At 40.8% G+C, this 17,792-nt stretch overlaps 1 protein-coding gene across 6 annotated transcripts in view; it reads right to left on the bottom strand.

Moving 5' to 3' along the window:
• The window catches only part of ACSL4 (acyl-CoA synthetase long chain family member 4), a 93,158-nt gene that overhangs the window by 44,853 nt on the left and 30,513 nt on the right, over nucleotides 1-17,792 (bottom strand). For 4 of the 6 annotated variants that reach the window (XM_059679321.1, XM_059679322.1, XM_059679323.1 and 1 more), the window contains exon 2: nucleotides 1,833-1,886. The gene's annotated coding sequence lies outside the window, so the exon portion shown is untranslated. The remainder of the gene's footprint in view (nucleotides 1-1,832; nucleotides 1,887-17,792) is intronic. The other 2 variants (XM_059679324.1, XM_059679325.1) reach the window with 1 other exon arrangement.

Below are 17,792 nucleotides of genomic sequence, written 5' to 3'. Positions count from 1 at the left end.
GCGTCAGCCTGCGGACTGAAGGGTCCCAGGTTCGATTCCGGTCAAGGGCATGTACCTGGGTTGCGGGCATATCCCCAGTAGGAGATGTGCAGGAGGCAGCTGATCGATGTTTCTCTCTCATCGATGTTTCTGACTCTCTATCTCTCTCCCTTCCTCTCTGTAAAAAATCAATAAAATATATTTTTAAAAAAAAAAGAGAGAGGGAGAGGGAGAGGGAGAGGGAGAGGGAGGCACAAGGAAGCCAGCAGACTCTCTGTGGGTAAATAAGTTAACTTCAGAAGCCTAAAAACTACTGCCCTCATAAAGACACCATTGTCTTTTTCCCAAAGGAAATGCTAACCTTATTGATATCATGCCTCCTTTGTCAATGACAGGGTAGTATGTTGCCTAAGTAGAGCTGAATTCAGAGACAGCAAATGCTGGCCTGCTGATGAAAACCTTTGGCCATATTTAAGATTTTTCTAATGCAAGCTAGTAAGTAGACTTTAGTGATAGAAGAATATTAATTCTTTCAAATTTCTTTACACTTGAAATTCAAAATGTTACCAGCACATACAAACTAGTAGATTTTTTGTTTCAACTTCATAACCTATTATAATGAAAGCAATTCTCAGAAGACCAGAAATACGAGAGAGGCAGCATTGTATACAGGGTTTTGATCCTGGTTCAGCAGCTTGCTGAGCTATAATACCTGAAACAAATGAAATAATTGCTCGTCTGTTTCATCATCTACAACATGAGAAAGTTGGATTCAGATTTTAAGATCACAGACCAGTAAAAAATTTATTAAGAAAGAAGGATGATGAAGGGAATAAGACAGCTGTCAACTTTTTGCCAGGTATGAACATTATAAACAAAATACCTACCACTTACTATCACAATCATTTCATAAAATACAGACATGTTTAACTCCCCAAAATCATTTCATAAAATACAGACATGTTTAACTCCCCAAACTTCTAATATACATATAGCTAGTACTAATATTTGAGGGTTGATTGATATATATATTATTAGATATATATTCTATATCTAATAATAAGAAGCAATCCTTCAAATGGAAAAAATAGCTTTAAAAAACTCATGGCCTATTGTCCTTATTTTCCATGCTTCACTATGGATCGGTAAAAATTCTTCACTGACCAGCACTGGTCTAAAAATCAATGTTTGAGAACTCCTAGACTAGGTAATTTTCAAGGTCCACGGCTCAAACACTATGATTCTAAATTTAGGTAATTTGTTGTATTTCTTTTATTCTATATTATTGTCTAGAATAGGTGCCTCTGTGAAGCATAGTGCTAGTACTTCAATTTTTGAAGATCAGAAATATAATTAGTTTAAGAAATAGTAACTAGAGTAAGTTTCAATTTAATAGAGGAAAGTGTACACTACCACAGATGTAACTTCATCAATAATAATGAACCATTCACTGGACACTTACCATTAAGCCCATTTTACAGATGAGGAAATTGAGACAGAGAAGCTAAGTAGTTTGCCAAAAGCACATACAGCCTATAAGCCTAAATAGATTGGAAGTGCAATCTGCTACTCCGTTTTTTTAGTATTAATCAAAGAAAAATATTTTATTTAGATATTAATTATCACTTCTCCTTTTATAAATTAGTGACAGGTGATTTAAATCTTAGGAGTTGTACTGGGTAAAGTTTTCCTATTACTTCTCCAAATGCTGCCTTTCTTTTAACACAAACATAAGTATTGGCAGGGTTTTTCCACTATAAAAATAGTCAAGATACCTGTTATTATGGGCAGTTAATTTTCTCCAAAAGCTGATATAATTGCAAGTTTAGAATTTTTAAAGAACAAATACTTACAGATTACCTCTTTTCCTCTTAAGAAGAACACGTGTATTTTTTCACGATTTCAATCTGCAATAAGAGACAACATTCATGGGTACATTGACACGAAAAAAAGAATCCCTTAAAAAAAACCCTCAAGTGCTGTTACATATTACCTGTGCACCTTGGATCATGATAAGCCATGTACCAAAAGAAAAACAAGAAATGACTAGAGATGAGTGTCTAAATTGGAAGTAGTGCTATTAGGAATTCAGAAAAGTAAGCCTGACTCTAAGAAACAGCAGTTCAAATTCTGTGAGAAAATAGCAAGATTAAAAAATAAGCAGAGGAACTATAGACACTTTTTTCATATGCTAGTATATACAGATGGCCAACAGACATGAAAAAATGCTCAACCTCACTAACCATCAGGAAAATGCAAATCAAAACCACAATGAGATAGCACGTCACACCTGTTATAATAACCATTATATATAAAAAAAAGACAAGCAATATTAAGTGCTGGAGAAAAAGGAACCCCACTGCTGGTGGGAATGCAGACTGGTGCAGCCACTGTGGAAGACAGTATGGAGTTTCCTCAAAAAGTTAAAAATGGAACTCCCACTTGACCTAGTAATCCCACTTCTAGGAATATATCCCAAGAAACCAGAAACACCAATCAGAAAGGATATATGCACCCCTATGTTCATAGCAGCACAATTTACCATAGCTAAGATCTGGAAACAGCCTAAGTGCCCATCAGCAGATGAGTGGATTAAAAAACTGTGGTACATCTACACAATGGAATACTATGCCGCTCTAAAACAGAAAGAACTTTTACCATTTGCAACAGCATGGATGGAACTGGAGAGCATTATGCTAAGCAAAATAAGCCAGCTGGGGAAAGATAAATATCACATGATCTCACTCATATGTGGGATATAATGATCAACATAATTTGATGAACAAGAATAGATCCAGAGACAAATGACAGGGGAGAGGGGTTAGAAAGCAACCAAAGGATTTGTATGCATGCATATTAGCATAACCAATGGACACAGACACTAGGGTGATGGGGGCTTGCCTGGGATGGGAATGGCTGAGGGGGTCAATTGGGGTAAAATGAGACATATGTAAAATTTTAGACAATAATTAAATTTTTAAAAATAAGCAGAGGAACTGATAGACATTTTTTCAAATATATGCAGATGGCCAACAGACATGAAAAGATGCTCAGCCTCACTAGGAAAATGCAAATCAAAACCACAATGAGATAGCACATCATATCTGTTATAATCAACACTAATAAAAGAGAAAAATGGTAATTGGTGTACGAGCTACCCTTTTCATTGGCTAATCAGGGCTATATGCAAATTAACTGCCAACTAAGATTGGCAGTTAACTGCCAACAAGATGGCGGTTAATTTGCATATGTAGGCACAATGCAGGGAGGCGAAAGGGAAAGCAGGAAGAAGCCCCCTACCACTGACAGTGATCGGAAACCCAGGGGGGAGCTAAGAGCTGGGGGGGAAGGGCAAAGGCGGCCCTGAGGCCGCCTTTGCCCTGCCCCCCAGCCATGATCAGAGAATCAGGTGCCTTTTCCACCCTGGCCAGTGATAGCAGGAAGTAGGGGTGGAGCCAGTGATGGGAGCTGGGCACGGTGGAAGCTGGCAGTATCAGGAGCTAGGGGTCCCTTGCCTGGGCCTAAAGCGAAGCCCACGATCGTGGGGCCGCTGCAGCTGCGGGTCCCCGCTGCCTGGGCCGAACGCCTAGGCCAGAGGCATCAGGCCTGGGCAAGGGGCTGATCCTGCAATTGGAGGGTGATGGGGGTCAACGCCTGAGGGCTCCCAGTATGTGAGAGGGGGCAGGCTGGGCTGAGGGACACTCCCCCCCCCACACCCAGTGCATGAATTTTGTGCACCGGGCCCCTAGTAATCATTATAAAAAAAGACAAGTGATAATAAGTGCTGGCAAGGATGTGGAGAAATGGGAACCCTATGCACTTCTGGTGGGAATGCAAATTGACGTAGCCACTATGAAAAATATTATGGAGGTTTCTCAAAATACCAAAAATAGATCTATCATATGATTCAGCAATGCCTCTTCTGGGTATACATCCAAAGGAAATGAAAACAGGATATCAAAGTTATCTGCAACCCCTTTCTCACTGCAGCATTCATTCACAATAGCCAAGATATGAAAGCAGCCTAAGTGTCTGCCAACAAAAGAATGGATAAAGAAGATATGTCATACATATACAATGGAATATGATTCAGAAATGAGACAGAAGGAAATCCTGCCATTTGCAACATGTATGGAACTTGAGGGCATTATACTTAGTGAGATTTGCCAGAGAGAGAAAGACAAATATTGTACGATAGTACTTATATGTAGAATCTAAAAAAGTTGAAGGCATAGAAACAGAGTAGAATGGTGGTGACAAGGGGCTGGGGATTAGGGGGAAAACATGGACATTTTGTTAAAGGGTACGAATTTGCAACTAGAAGATGAATAAGTTATGAAGATCAAATATATAGCATAATGATTATAGGCAACAATACTATATAACAGCTTCAAAATTGCTAAGAGATTAGATCTTAAATATCCTCACCACTAAAAAAAAGTGATAGTTATGTGACATGATGGAGGTGTTACCTAAAGTATAGTTGCAATCATCTACACTAATAAAAGAGAAACATGCAAATTGGTGCCACTCTGCTAGGCCCACCAGCCAATCAGAATGATTATGCAAATTAACCCAACAAAGATGGCGGTTAATTTGCATACACAGGTGCGGAGTGAAGACTGAAGGCTCCAACCACAGCGAAGCAGCAGAGAAGCCAAGCCTCTCTGCGGCCGGACCAAAGGCCTGGGTCCTGGGTGCCGGAGGAAAACTGGTGCCGGTAGCCAGGGGAAGGAAGGCCTATTGCGCAAATCTTCATGCAACGGGCTTCTAGTATTACAAAATGTAAATGTATCAAAGTAACACAATGTATATCTTATACTTATACAATGCTATATGTCAATCATATCTCAATAAAAAATAAAATGCAAGAAGTTGTAGTAATGATCTTGATGGTTTTATTTGTACCCCTTATTCCTCCACAGTCAGGATAGGAGCTAAGTTCAGAGACACAGACAAAGGCTGACCACAGAAAAATAGTCAGACATTCTCACCCCTAAATATCTGCAGGGACCCATTTTCCCATCAAAATAAAAAATGAAAAATTTCCTTTAAATAGTACAAGGCTCTTTCCAAATTAACACTGGTCTAGGTAGAAACCTAAAGATATTTTTATCCCCCCTCGAGGAATACACACATCAGTTTTGTGATGTTCTTCAAAATATATACACTATGAAGGTTTAGGGGTATGCTTGCAGTTGAGGATTAACCTATATTGGAATTTGCAAGAGAAAACTCCTTACCATCTGAATACTCACAACCATATAATAAGGCCCTTCAGTGATTTGGTATTGCTTACTTACATTCCAACACCCCTGGGGTTTCCTGGGCATGATATTATGATTCTGGAGAACTAAACTTTTATTTCCTTTCAGTAGCACTCAGTACTACTTGCATGCGATTATGAGAATAACCCTTCAATTTTTTAAATCTGGATACTCCAATGCAAGTCCTAAAATTAACATCCACACTAGCTGCTATTAGGACAGTTAATTTTCTCCTTTGTTACCATTAGAAGATTATAAGAATGAAGTAAAGAATGATTTATAACCAGGCCTATTACTAACAGAGTATGCCTTTTGTTCTTGTTTAATAGAACTACTTTCCAACATCAAGTTACTATCCATAATCTACTTTTGGGGAGGGATTGCTGGCAATAGTATCAGTACATGTGTGACTATAAATGGTTAAGACTACTTATAAATAGAAAGCATGTTATTTAACATTTTCTTATCTTTCTCCCAGAGGGCTAACATTTTATATTAACACAAAAGGAGGGTAACTTCATATACAGTGGGGCCTTGACTTACGAGTTTAATTTGTTCCGAGACCGAGCTCGTTAAGGAGCTCATTAACTCAAATTACTCTGTCAACTCAATGCAAAAAATCGGCCTAGAGACAGCTGGTATCTCAAAAAACTCGTTAGTTGGGACACTCGTAAGTCAAGGCCCCACTGTACAGTCATGTGCTGCATTTAACAACATTTCAGTCAACAGTGGACCACATATACAATGGTGATCCTATGAGATTATTATGGAGCTGAAAAATTCTTATTGCCCAGTGATGTTGTAACATCATGACTTAGTAGCACAATGTAATAATCACCTGTTTGTGGTGATACTGGTGTACACAAAGCTACTGCACTGCCAGACGTATAAATGTGTAGCACATACAATTACATACAGTGCATAATACTTGATGATTGAAAGTACAGCATGTTACTGTAACAAAATACCATGAGATTAAATCAAGCACAAGAGAAAATGACACAAAGCTGCTGCCAGCATAACACAACATATTACTTATCACCTGGTGGTATGAAAAAAAGAGATAATACATGATCTCGAGTTTATCATCTTTTAATTAGGGAATAAGGCAGTACTGAGAAAGCGTCATTCACTGAATGAATACCAGGGAGAAAAACAGCATCCGTGCAGTTAACAGAGTGATTAAGGAAAAAGAAATACAAATCCAAACAACTTCAGAAAACGCTCATATTTTGAGACAAAAAGCAAACCATTAATGTGCTTAGTTTTTGCCCTCTCTGTAAATAAGTTAGTCTGTTAACCAATATTTTAAAAACATTCTTCAGAAGTAAAGTAAATACTAAACTTGTGATAGCATCTGTTGGAAATATTTCAAGCATGATGAATCTTCCTCCTCTACTTAATATCAAGGACCAATCTTAATAAATTTAAAAACAAATGTTTCAGAAATGAGTAAAAAATATTAACAAAGCCCTAAGCACTTAACGTTCAAATCTAAAATTAAATTCTGGAGAGAAACCAAGATAGCGGCATAGGTAAACACCTGAAATGGCTGCCTTGAACAACCACTTCAAAACTACAACTAAAGACAAAACAGATATCACCCAGAACCACAGGAAGGCTGGCTGAGTGGAAATTCTACAACTAGAAGGAAAGAGAAAAGCACACTGAGACTCAGGAGGTGTGGAACTAAAGTGCAGAGGTACGGAGGTGCGCATGGAAAGGGCTGGCAACGGAGGACGCCGGTGTCTTTTTCAATCGGGAGGGAGTCTCAACCTCCCGACAGCCCTGACTCCAGTTCCAGGCAAGTCTCTGGGGACCCAGACTCATACAGAGAGAAACTGGACTGTCTGGCAGCAGGTGGAACTCGAGGACAGCTTTCTCAGAGGTGCTTGCAGCAATTACCATGGGACACTGAGACCAGGGGGGCCTCTTAGGGCAGGACTGAGGACCAGCCAAAGCTGTTTGCTCCACCCTGTTGATTCCCTGAGACCCCGCACCACCCAAGCCGCCAGCAGATGCTTTTGCATATGAATGGGCTGGCCCATTGAGATCTAAAATTACCTAACAAACTGCAGCTGGGTCAGAGAGAACCAGACATCCAAAAGAAGACATCCAAGGCCCCACAGCAGCTTGCATTGCTTCACAGCTGGGCCTCATCTGAGCACCTCCAAACCCCAAACAAGGAAGAGGAATCTGCAGATCTCTCTGTAGCTCCTGCTGGGTAGCCTCAGGCAGAGGCTAAATTAGCACCTCCTTAAGAGATCCAAGAGCCCGTGTACCTAGTGGTCAGAGTGAGACCATCCAGATTACAACTCCTCAGATCCATAAGGGACACACTCAGGGGGCAGACTCAGTGAGCACCAAAGCCCCATTGAAGCAAGTCTTGCCCCAAAAGGGTGTCTTCAGCACAGGAGCTCTCCAACTGCAGACACAGCTGATTCTCACAGACAATTGGCCTGGAGGTCAATTCCTCCCAGTGATACCAACAACAATCAAGGCTTAACTACAACAAGACTGTGCACACAGCCCACAAAGGGGTGCACCAAGAGTGTTCACCTCAGGTAAGTGGGGAGGCTGAGCCACTGGGCCCTATAGGACACCTAGCACACAAAGCCACTCTATCAACACAGGGAAGCAGCCAAAATGTGGACACAAAGAAACAGGTCACAAATAACAGAAATGGAGGAAAGCAAACGACTGGATATAGAGTTCAAAACCATGGTTAGAAGGGTTTTCAAGAATTTTCTAGAAACCGCCGATAAATTTAGTAAGACCCTCAATAAGTCTAGTGAGACCCTCAAGGATATGAAAAAGGACCAACTAGAAATTAAGCATACACTGACTGAAATAACGAATACTATACAGAGATCCAACAGCAGACAAGAGGATCCCAAGAATCAAGTCAAAGATTTGAAATATGAAGAAGCAAAAAATACCCAACCGGAAAAGCAAAAAGAAAAAAGAATCCAAAAATATCAAGATAGTGTAAGGAGCCTCTGGGACAACTTCAAGCATACCAACATCCGAATTATAGGGGTGCCAGAAGAAGAGAGAGAGCAAGATATTGAAAACCTATTTGGAGAAATAATGACAGAAAACTTCCCCTACCTGGTGAAAGAAATAGACTTACAAGTCCAGGAAGCACAGAGAACCCCAAACAAAAGGAATCCAAAGAGGACCACACCAAGACACATCATAATTAAAATGCCAAGGGCAAAAGACAAAGAGAGAACCTTAAAAGCAGCAAGAGAAAAAAAGTCAGTTACCTACAAGGGAGTACCCATACGATTGTCAGCTGATTTCTCAACAGAAACTATGCAAGCCAGAAGGGAGTGGCAAGAAATATTCAAAGTGATGAATACCAAGAACCTACAACCAAGATTACTTTATCCAGCAAAGCTATCATTCAGAATTGTAGGTCAGATAAAGAGCTTCACTGATAACAAAAAGCTAAAGGAGTTCATCACCACCAAACCAGTATTATATGAAATGCTGAAAGGTATTCTTTAAGAAGAGGAAGAAGAAGAAAAACGGTAAAGATAAAAATTATGAACAACAATTACATATCTATCAACAAGTGAATCTAAAAATCAAGTGAATAAAAAATCTGATGAACAGAATAAACTGGAAAATATAATAGAATCAGGGGCATAGAAAGGGAGTGGACTGATAATTCTAGGGGGAGAAAGGGGTGTGGGGGGTGGGGGAAGAGACTGGACAAAAATCTTACACCTATGGATGAGGACAGTGGAGGCAGGTAAGGGCAGAGTGTGGGGTGGGAACCGGGTGGAGGGGAGCTATGGGGGGAGAATAGAGGAACAACTGTAATAATCTGAACAATAAAGATTTATTTTAAAAAAAATTAAATTCTGGTGAGTCCCATACAAAACATTTCCCTAAGCAATGGTCTTTTATAGGTCTTGTGTTAGATAAATATATATGTCATATATTGATAAGTAATAGTAGATGGAAACTAAACTTAAAAACAATTTTTAAGATATTCATGATATCTCAACGAGCTTTTTAAAAAACTGAAACATTAGAAAACATAAAATATAATATGGAAGTATATTTTTTATTCAATCCTCTAGAAATGATAGCTTTGAAGACTTTGGTGGTTACTCTTGGGGACTTTTAAAAGCATATTTTAGTCCTAGCTGGTTTGGCTCAGTGGATAGAGCATCAGCCTGCAGATTGAAGAGTCCTGGGTTCGATTCCTGTCAAGGGCAAATGCCCAGGTTGCAGGCTCGATCCCCAGTAGGGGGCATGCAGGAGGCAGCCAATCAATGATTCTCTCTCATCATTGATGTTTCTATCTCTTTCCCTTCTCCCTTCCTCTCTGAAATACAAATATATATTTTTTTAAATAATAGCATATTTTAATTTCTTTAAAAAATGGCTCTCTTACATGTCTTTCCATGCCAAAACACATAGATCTACCTAATAATTTTTAATAGTTCTATGGTATTCTATTGTACGACCATATCAAAATTAAGTCTAACTAATCTTTCCTATTGACGGACATACTGGATTTGTCTAATTTCTCATTAGAAGTACAGCAATGAACATCCTTAGCAATATATTTATGCCAGTGCTTCTATAGGATTCATTTCTAACATAATCGCTAGGTCAAAAGGGTATAACCATTTTAGATGTTAGTCTATTAAAATTGTCCTCAGGTACTAAAAGCAGAGATACCCTAGTTGATGATACCAGCACCCAGATCTTGGGTTTCCAATGACTATTTTCCAATAAAAGAAACCAAGTTTCGGTGGAGAACTAGTTGATTTCAGAGCCAGGGCAGGAAAAATGCAAGGTGAGCCTAGTATCTTCTGGTGTCAGAATGTAAAAATGTGCTTTAAAAAAATGAGGTCGTGTCAACAGGACACAGGGGCCAACCCAAAAGATCTCCCAATGATGAAAGCTGATACAATTTGCACAAAATAAATGATATTATGAGAATATATCCCAAAGAATAAAATAAATATCCAGGGGGCTATACTAATAAAAATAAATTATTGACTAAATGAATAAATAAATGAGGGAGAAGAGACCAATGTTCCTTACAGAATAATTCTAATTAATACATGTGGAAGGAATAAAGGCAATAGAAAATCTCCATTAGCACACCACAGTAATAATTGCTGCAGATAAAATCCATCAATGGATGCTAACAGTGGTTGAGTAAAAGTCTAAAGTTGAACTGGATATATTCATGGTCTCAAAGCATCTTCCCCAGCCCTAGCTGGTTTGGTTCAGTGGATAGAGCATTGGCCTGCAGATCGAAGGGTCCCAGGGTTCAATTCTGGTCACGGGCATGCACCTCAGTTGCAGGTTCCTCCCTGGCCTGGGCCCCGGCAGGGCACATGCAGGAGGCAAACAATTGATGTGTTTCTCTCACATCGATATTTCTGTCTTTCTTTCTCTCTTTCACTTTCTCTAAAAATCAATGGAAAAAATCCTCAGGTGAGGATTTTTAAAAAAGTATCTTCCCAAAATACATATTAATATAACAGTATAATTAATATTTATTAATTGCAAAGAGAAAAATTAAAACTTCACTGTAGTAAAACAGTTGACAATCACTTTAACCACATCATCAAGATTACCATCACCAGAAATAGGGCACACTGACATGATGTACATGACACTGAAAATGAAACAACTTTGCTTCTTTGGTATTCTTAACCAAATTGCACAAATTGCACAATCTAAATATATCCATGAAAAAAGAATACGTTAGGTAAATCCAAATTAGGGACATGGGACATTCTCAATGTAACTGACCACTATTCTTCAAAATTGTCAAAGTCACGAAAAACAAGGGCTGAGGAACTGTCATGGATTAGAGAAGACTAGGGAGACATGAGAACTAAATATAATGTGGGATCCTGGATTGGATCCAGAACAGAAAATGTTATTTGAAATACTGATAAAATTTGAATGAAGTCTGTAGTTTAATTAATAGTATTGTACCTATGTTAATTCTTCAGTTTTGGTAATTGTACCATAATTATGTAAGTTGCTAACATTAGGGAGAGCTAGGTATAGGGATCCATGGAAATGGTGTACTGTTTTTGCAACTCTTTTGTAAAAGTCTAAAACTTATTTACAAAAGAAAAATGTAATGCCCTCTTAAAAAGAATATACCATTTCGCGTTCCCACCAGTAGTACCCATTTCCCCACATCCCCTCCAACACTAGACTGAACTCTGATAGATACCAAAAACACTGTTTTAATTTTCAATGAACATATAAAAATATTTTACTAGAGGACCAGTGCATGGGGAGGGGGGTGGTCCCTCAGCCTGGCCTGCACCCTCTCACAATCCGGGACCGCTCTGGGGATGTCTGACTGACGGGATTTGGCCTAAACTGATAGCTGGGTATCCCTCTCACAATCCGGGACCACTGGCTCCTAACCGCTCGCCTGCCTGCCTGATTGCCTTTAACCACCTCTGCCTCAGCCCCCGCCGCCACAGCTTCTTCTGAAATGACGTCCAGAAGGTCGTTTGGCTGTCCGGTCTAATTAGCATATTATGCATTTATTATTATAGATATCTGAATTTCTTATATGAGTGACTTGTTCAAGTCCTTTGTCCATTCTTCACTTGCTTATTCATTTTTCTTTATTGATTCATAACAGCCCTTTGTCTATTAAGGAGGGAAGCCCTTGTCTGATGTATTACAAATATTTTTCCAAGTATAGCTTTTTTCTTTATTTTGGGTGCTTTGGACCAAATACTGGTTTTGGTTTTAAGCAGTAAAATATTACAATAGTCTGCTTTGTAGCTTTTGGATCATTTTCCCACTTCAAGATTATAAAAAGTATTTCCTCATATTTCCTAAAAGTGTGATTACTAGGTCCTAGGTAGAAGATTTTGGGTGTGTTTGGTACGGTGGGGCTGGGAAAGGAAGCTCTTAATATATACTACAAAATTACTTTCCAGAATGCCTACACCTATTTATACACCAATCAGCACCATTAAGTATCCTAATATATAAAAACCCTGGGTCCGTCACGACTGGAGGCTTGACCAACTGGAAATCAGTCCTGCAGTCAGCAGGCAAGGTGACCCAGCACTGACTGCTGAGGGGGCTGTGAATCAGGCCGAGAGAGGCCTGACGAGAGAAGCAGGGTCTGATCTGTAGCCTCTGTGGCAGCGGTTGATCAGCACTTCCCTCTCTCTTTTGCTCCGGGCCTGGCCAGCAGCCACACCTGTTTCTCTCCAGGCCTAGGGCTGCTGATCAGCCTCGCCTTTCCGATTAGGCCCCATTGATAGGCCCAGAGACACTTGAGCCAATGGCTGCCTAGAGGCAGAGCTTTTGATGCTGACTGGCATAGAAACCGACCAATCTGAACCAAACTGGCTGGCAAAGGAGGGAAGTTGGAGGCAAGATCAGGCCTGAATTGGAGGGCAGTTGGGGGCAAGATCAGGCTGGCAGGGGAGGGCAGTTAGGGGTGATCAGGCAGGCAGAGGCAATTAGAGGCGATCAGGCCAGCAGGGAAGGGCAGTTGGGGATGAGATCAGGCCAGCAGGGGAGGGCAGTTGGGGATAAGATGAGGCCGGCAGGGGAGGGCAGCTGGGGGCAACCAGGCCTGCAGGGGAGGGCAGGTGGGGGTGATTGGGCCGGCAGGGGAGCAGTTAGGTGTTATCAGGCCAGCAGGGGAGCACTTAGGGGGTGATCAGGCTGGCAGGCAGAAGCAGTTAGGGGCAATCAGGCATGCAGGCAGGCGAGTGGTTAGAAGCCAGCAGTCCCAGATTGTGAGAGGGATATCAAACATCCCCCGAGGCATCCCAGATTGGAGACGGTGCAGGCTGGGCTGAGGACACCCCCCCAGGGCATGAATTTTGTGCACCAGGCCTCTAGTTTTACTATAAAATGATTGTATTAATGTAACAGGAAAAGTATCTCCTTACCTGTATTCCACTCCAAATAAACCACTTATTACCTTAAAAACTGCCATTCCATTCTCTTGCTTCACCAAGTATTCATGTTCTTCTTTCTACCTAGAATTCTGTTCAAAAGCCAACTTTCCAGGATACCTTCACCAATATGGAGCTAAAATGTCTAGTCTTCTTTTGAATTTCTAGAGAGATTTTCCCTAATAGCTGTAAAATTATTACCTTGTATTATTTACTGGTATAAATTTATCTTAATCACTTATCTAAACTGTAAGCTCATTCAAGGCAAGGATTGTGGCTTATTATCTCTGTATCCCACTTTAACTTGGAAATATCATTTAATATTGTGGCTTATTATCTCTGTATCTCACTTTAACTTGGAAAAATGAGGAAATACTTCTTATAATCTTGAAGTGAGAAAATAACTACAATGTAGACTATCTAATCTAATAAAAGAGAAACATGCAAATTGACCGCACCTCTGCTATGCCCAAGCAACACCCACCAGCCAATCAGAGCGACTTTATGCAAATTAACCCAACCAAGATGGCGGCTGGCAGCCATGGAGCTGGAGCAAGAGGTTTCGTTGCCCAGGCGATGGAGGAAGCCAAGCTTCCCACCTACCCTGGCTCGCTGTGGAACTCTGCTCAAGGCAACAAAGTTTCAATTATAGAAGATAAATAAATCCCAGATACCTGCTTCCAGCCAGCCTCCACTGGGAGCTTGGGTGGCTGGGGGGCTTGGCCAACTGGCAAACAGCCATCAGCCACTCACCCAGGCTGGCCAGGCACCCCAGTGGGGACCCCCACCCTGATCTGGGACAGCCTTCAGGGCAAACCAGCCGGCCCCCACCCATGCACCAGACCTCTATTCTATATAATAAAAGGGTAATATGCAAATCGACCCTAACAGCAAAATGACTGGGAATGACTGGTCACTATGACACACACTGACCACCAGGGGGCAGACGCTCAATGCAGGAGGTGCCCCCTGGTGGTCAGTGCGCTCCCACAGGGGGAGCTCTGCTCAGCCACAAGCCAGGCTGATGGCTGCCAGTACAGCGGTGGTGGTGGGAGCCTCTCCAGCCCCCTCAGCAGTGCTAAGGATGTCCGACTGCAGCTTAGGCCTGCTCCCCACTGGCAAGTGGACATCCCCTAAGGGCTCCCGGGCTGCCAGAGGGATGTCTGACAGCCAGCTTAGGCCCAATCTCCTGGGGAGCGGGCCTAAGCCAGCAGGTAGTCATTCCCCGAGGGGTCCCAGACTGCGAGAAGGCACAGGCCGGGCTGAAGGACCCCCCCCTCCCCCCGAGTGCACAAATTTTTGTGCACCAGGACTCTAGTTGATAATATTTTAACTTGGAAATAGCATCAAATATTTGTTGGAATAGGTAAAAGATAAAACAATTGTCAGAAAGTATGGCTGGATTAAGTCATTTTTTTTCCCTTTACATCATTTCATTTGTTTGCAATAATTTTTAAAATATGTTTTTATTGATTTCAGAGAGAGGAAGGGACAGGGAGAGAGAGAAACATCAATGATGACACTCATCAATAGGCTGCCTGCTGCACGTGCCCTACTGGGGATCAAGCCTGCAACCTGGGCATGTGCCCTGACTGGGAATCGAACCATGACCTCCTGGTTCATGGATCGATGCTCAAACACTGAGAAACATGGGCTGGCTGTTTATAATTATTTTTATGATAGAATTTTTTTAGATAAACAAGTTTATTTTTAAATTTAGTCAACATATATAAGGACCTAAAAACTTCAATAGAAAGATAAGTATAAAAACCATTTTGAAGACCATCTCTATAACGTGATCTTCCCAGGACCATATTCCAGGTGTAACCTAACTGGACGCCATTTTAACTAGAAGAGATTCAATAAGCAGGAGCTATGTGTCCACCCTCCCCAGCAAGTTTACTCTAAGGGTTATTATAATACAAATTCCACAAAGAAAATAATTTTGGTTTTGTTTCCTGTTGATAGAGAAAAAAGTCAACCTAGTTATGCGACCAACCACAACACAAAGAAAAGCTGCACTAACTAGTTCAGAATATTAGCAACAGATTATACTGTGTGAATAACTTGTATTATATTCTAGAGCCTTTATAAAATCCCCCTATTAGTGTTTACTTTATCAGCTAGTGCTAGAGGGTCAGTTAACATATGCTAGAATAAGAACTTATGAAAGGTATAATTTGCAAAGTATTTTACTACTATGAAAACAAGAGCAGTTTAGTTAGGCGAAAACCAACTGGGCCCTAAATTACACACACCTCAATGACAAGGTGCCCCACAGGAGAATGTAAAACATTTAATTTAAAAATGTTTAGATTACTATATATAAAATTGCTATTATAAATGCAAATAGTGTGTTCTATAGCTGCCTGGTTACTTTTTTTTTTTTAGGAAATTGTAAGTCACACTGTGATTAAGACTTGTATCTTCACCCTTGAAAAATCCTACATTCTACATTTTATTACATGCATTGTCAGACTTAGCCCCAATTGTTAAACACTTGGATCAAGTCATAACCAGTTTTATCGCAAAAGGCCCCTGTACACATTTATCAATTCTAGTACCTTAATAGCTACCCAACAAGTCATTAACATACAGAAACATGAGAAGCAAGAAGTATCACCCATCCCTTCTTAATACCATTAAGTTTTCACTCCTGAGCAAGAGTGCTCATATCACAAAGGTGTGTGAACAATCACTTTTCACATTCAACCTGAGAGAAAGATGGAATGACTTAAGTACAGTGCAACATATTATAAACAATTTCTTACCAAAAAAAAAAAGTCACAAATTAAACCAAAGTATTTTACAGAATTTGCTACAACACGATAAAAATTACCTTCACTTAATCTCTCTCTCCATGTATCTGGCGAGCCAACTGTATATCTTTGGGCATGATGGTAACTCTCTTAGTGTGAATGGTACACAGATTAGTACCTTCAAATAATCCCACCAGGTACGCTTCACTAGCCTCCTGAAGTGCACCAGTGACGGACTCTGAAACCTCAATCCGTTTTGAAATCCTGGTTGATCTCCCTCACCTACCTCTGGAAACGCAGCTTAATAAACAGAAACTAGGTGGGTTGATTTCTGGTAATGACGGAACAATGGTCCTGGACCTGTAGTGATGACGTTTCCACACCGCGCCAGTAGAGGGGGCACTTTCCCTGGCAGCTTTAGTGGCCAGCCCTTAATGAGGTTTTCACACCGCACCAGTAGAGGGGGCACTTTCCCTGGCAGCTTTAGTGGCCAGCTCTTTCAGGAAGCTTTCCCTCATGTGGATCTGTGAGCACTCTGCTTGGTTTGAACCATTTTCTTTCACCCAGTGCCGGAAGTCTTAGGCTTTGTCCTGAACCGACTCACCACGTCTGCTGCCCAAGAAGAAGCTGCAGTCGCTGAGCAAAAGAAACTGCTCCAACAACCAACCAAACCTCTTTGCCGGATTTTTTTTACTTTATTTTATTTTAGCATTTTAAGCAGATATTTTGGGAAAGTATGTATAACAAAAAGGTGCCATTGTATTTTAGAAATATAACAATTTTAGCTAAACATAAAATCCTTGGTTCTACTCTTAACTCAAAGCTCATTTTCAGTGCTAGAAGAACATATAAATTTCATGAGAACAGTAGATATTTCTTTACATAGATAAATCTGCAGTATTCTGGGGTAATTAATACTGCATCCATTGCCGTTACCCAACATCAAAGACAGAGTTAGTTTGTATACCAAAAGAAATACTTCAACTCTCGCTAAGAAATCTGTTATCACCCATTTGTGATAACTTTTTCCTTTATAATTAACATGGTAAATGCAAGCGCGCGCGCGTGCGCACACACACACACACACACACACACACACACACACACACTTAGTTTGTGAACCTCAAGAAGGAATATATCTGCCAAAAAGGACTCCTTGTAGTTTACTGGGTCCAAATTCACAACCAGAGTCTAGCTATAACTGCTGGCAGAAGCATCTCATGCTCTGGGGGAAAGCCAGAATTGAGCTGCCAGACTCCTGCACTGTGTTCCTACCTGAGTCAACCCTTGTAAGGGAGCTTCAGCCATCATCCTTAGAGACCTGCTTCATCTAATCGGAATGTCAGGTATACCCAAATTTGCATATGTACTGACCAATCAGAGTGGTTCCAGAACAACCAATCAGAATGTGCAAAGCCAACCAATCAGGACAGTTCTATTTGGACCAATGAGACTGTGTAAATTTTGATTCTTCATTTGCATAAAAATGGACTAACCCATAACCAGGGCAGCAACTTTCTCTATAAAAGATAGCCTCTGATTTATCTTGATGGAGCACACTTTATGCTTCTACCAGAAACTGCCTTTCTTGAATTTGTAAACTGTTCACCTCAATAAGATTTCTCAGCTTTCTCTACCCCAGATTGGAGACCCTATTGGCATTAGCTTGGTGGCAGTGAATATGATAAATTTAGCATGAATATGATCAATTATATATATACTAGAGGCCCCATGCACAAAATTTGTGCAGGGGAGGGGGTGTCCTCAGTCTGGCCTGTGCCCTCTTGCAGGCCAGGGCCTCCCATGGGATGTCCGACTGCTGGTTTAGGCATGATTGGTCCTAAACCAACAGTCAG

The sequence above is a fragment of the Myotis daubentonii genome, chromosome X (assembly GCF_963259705.1).
Source record: "Myotis daubentonii chromosome X, mMyoDau2.1, whole genome shotgun sequence".
Classification (NCBI taxonomy): Eukaryota; Metazoa; Chordata; class Mammalia; order Chiroptera; family Vespertilionidae; genus Myotis; species Myotis daubentonii.
This window is presented reverse-complemented; position numbering and strand designations above follow the sequence as displayed.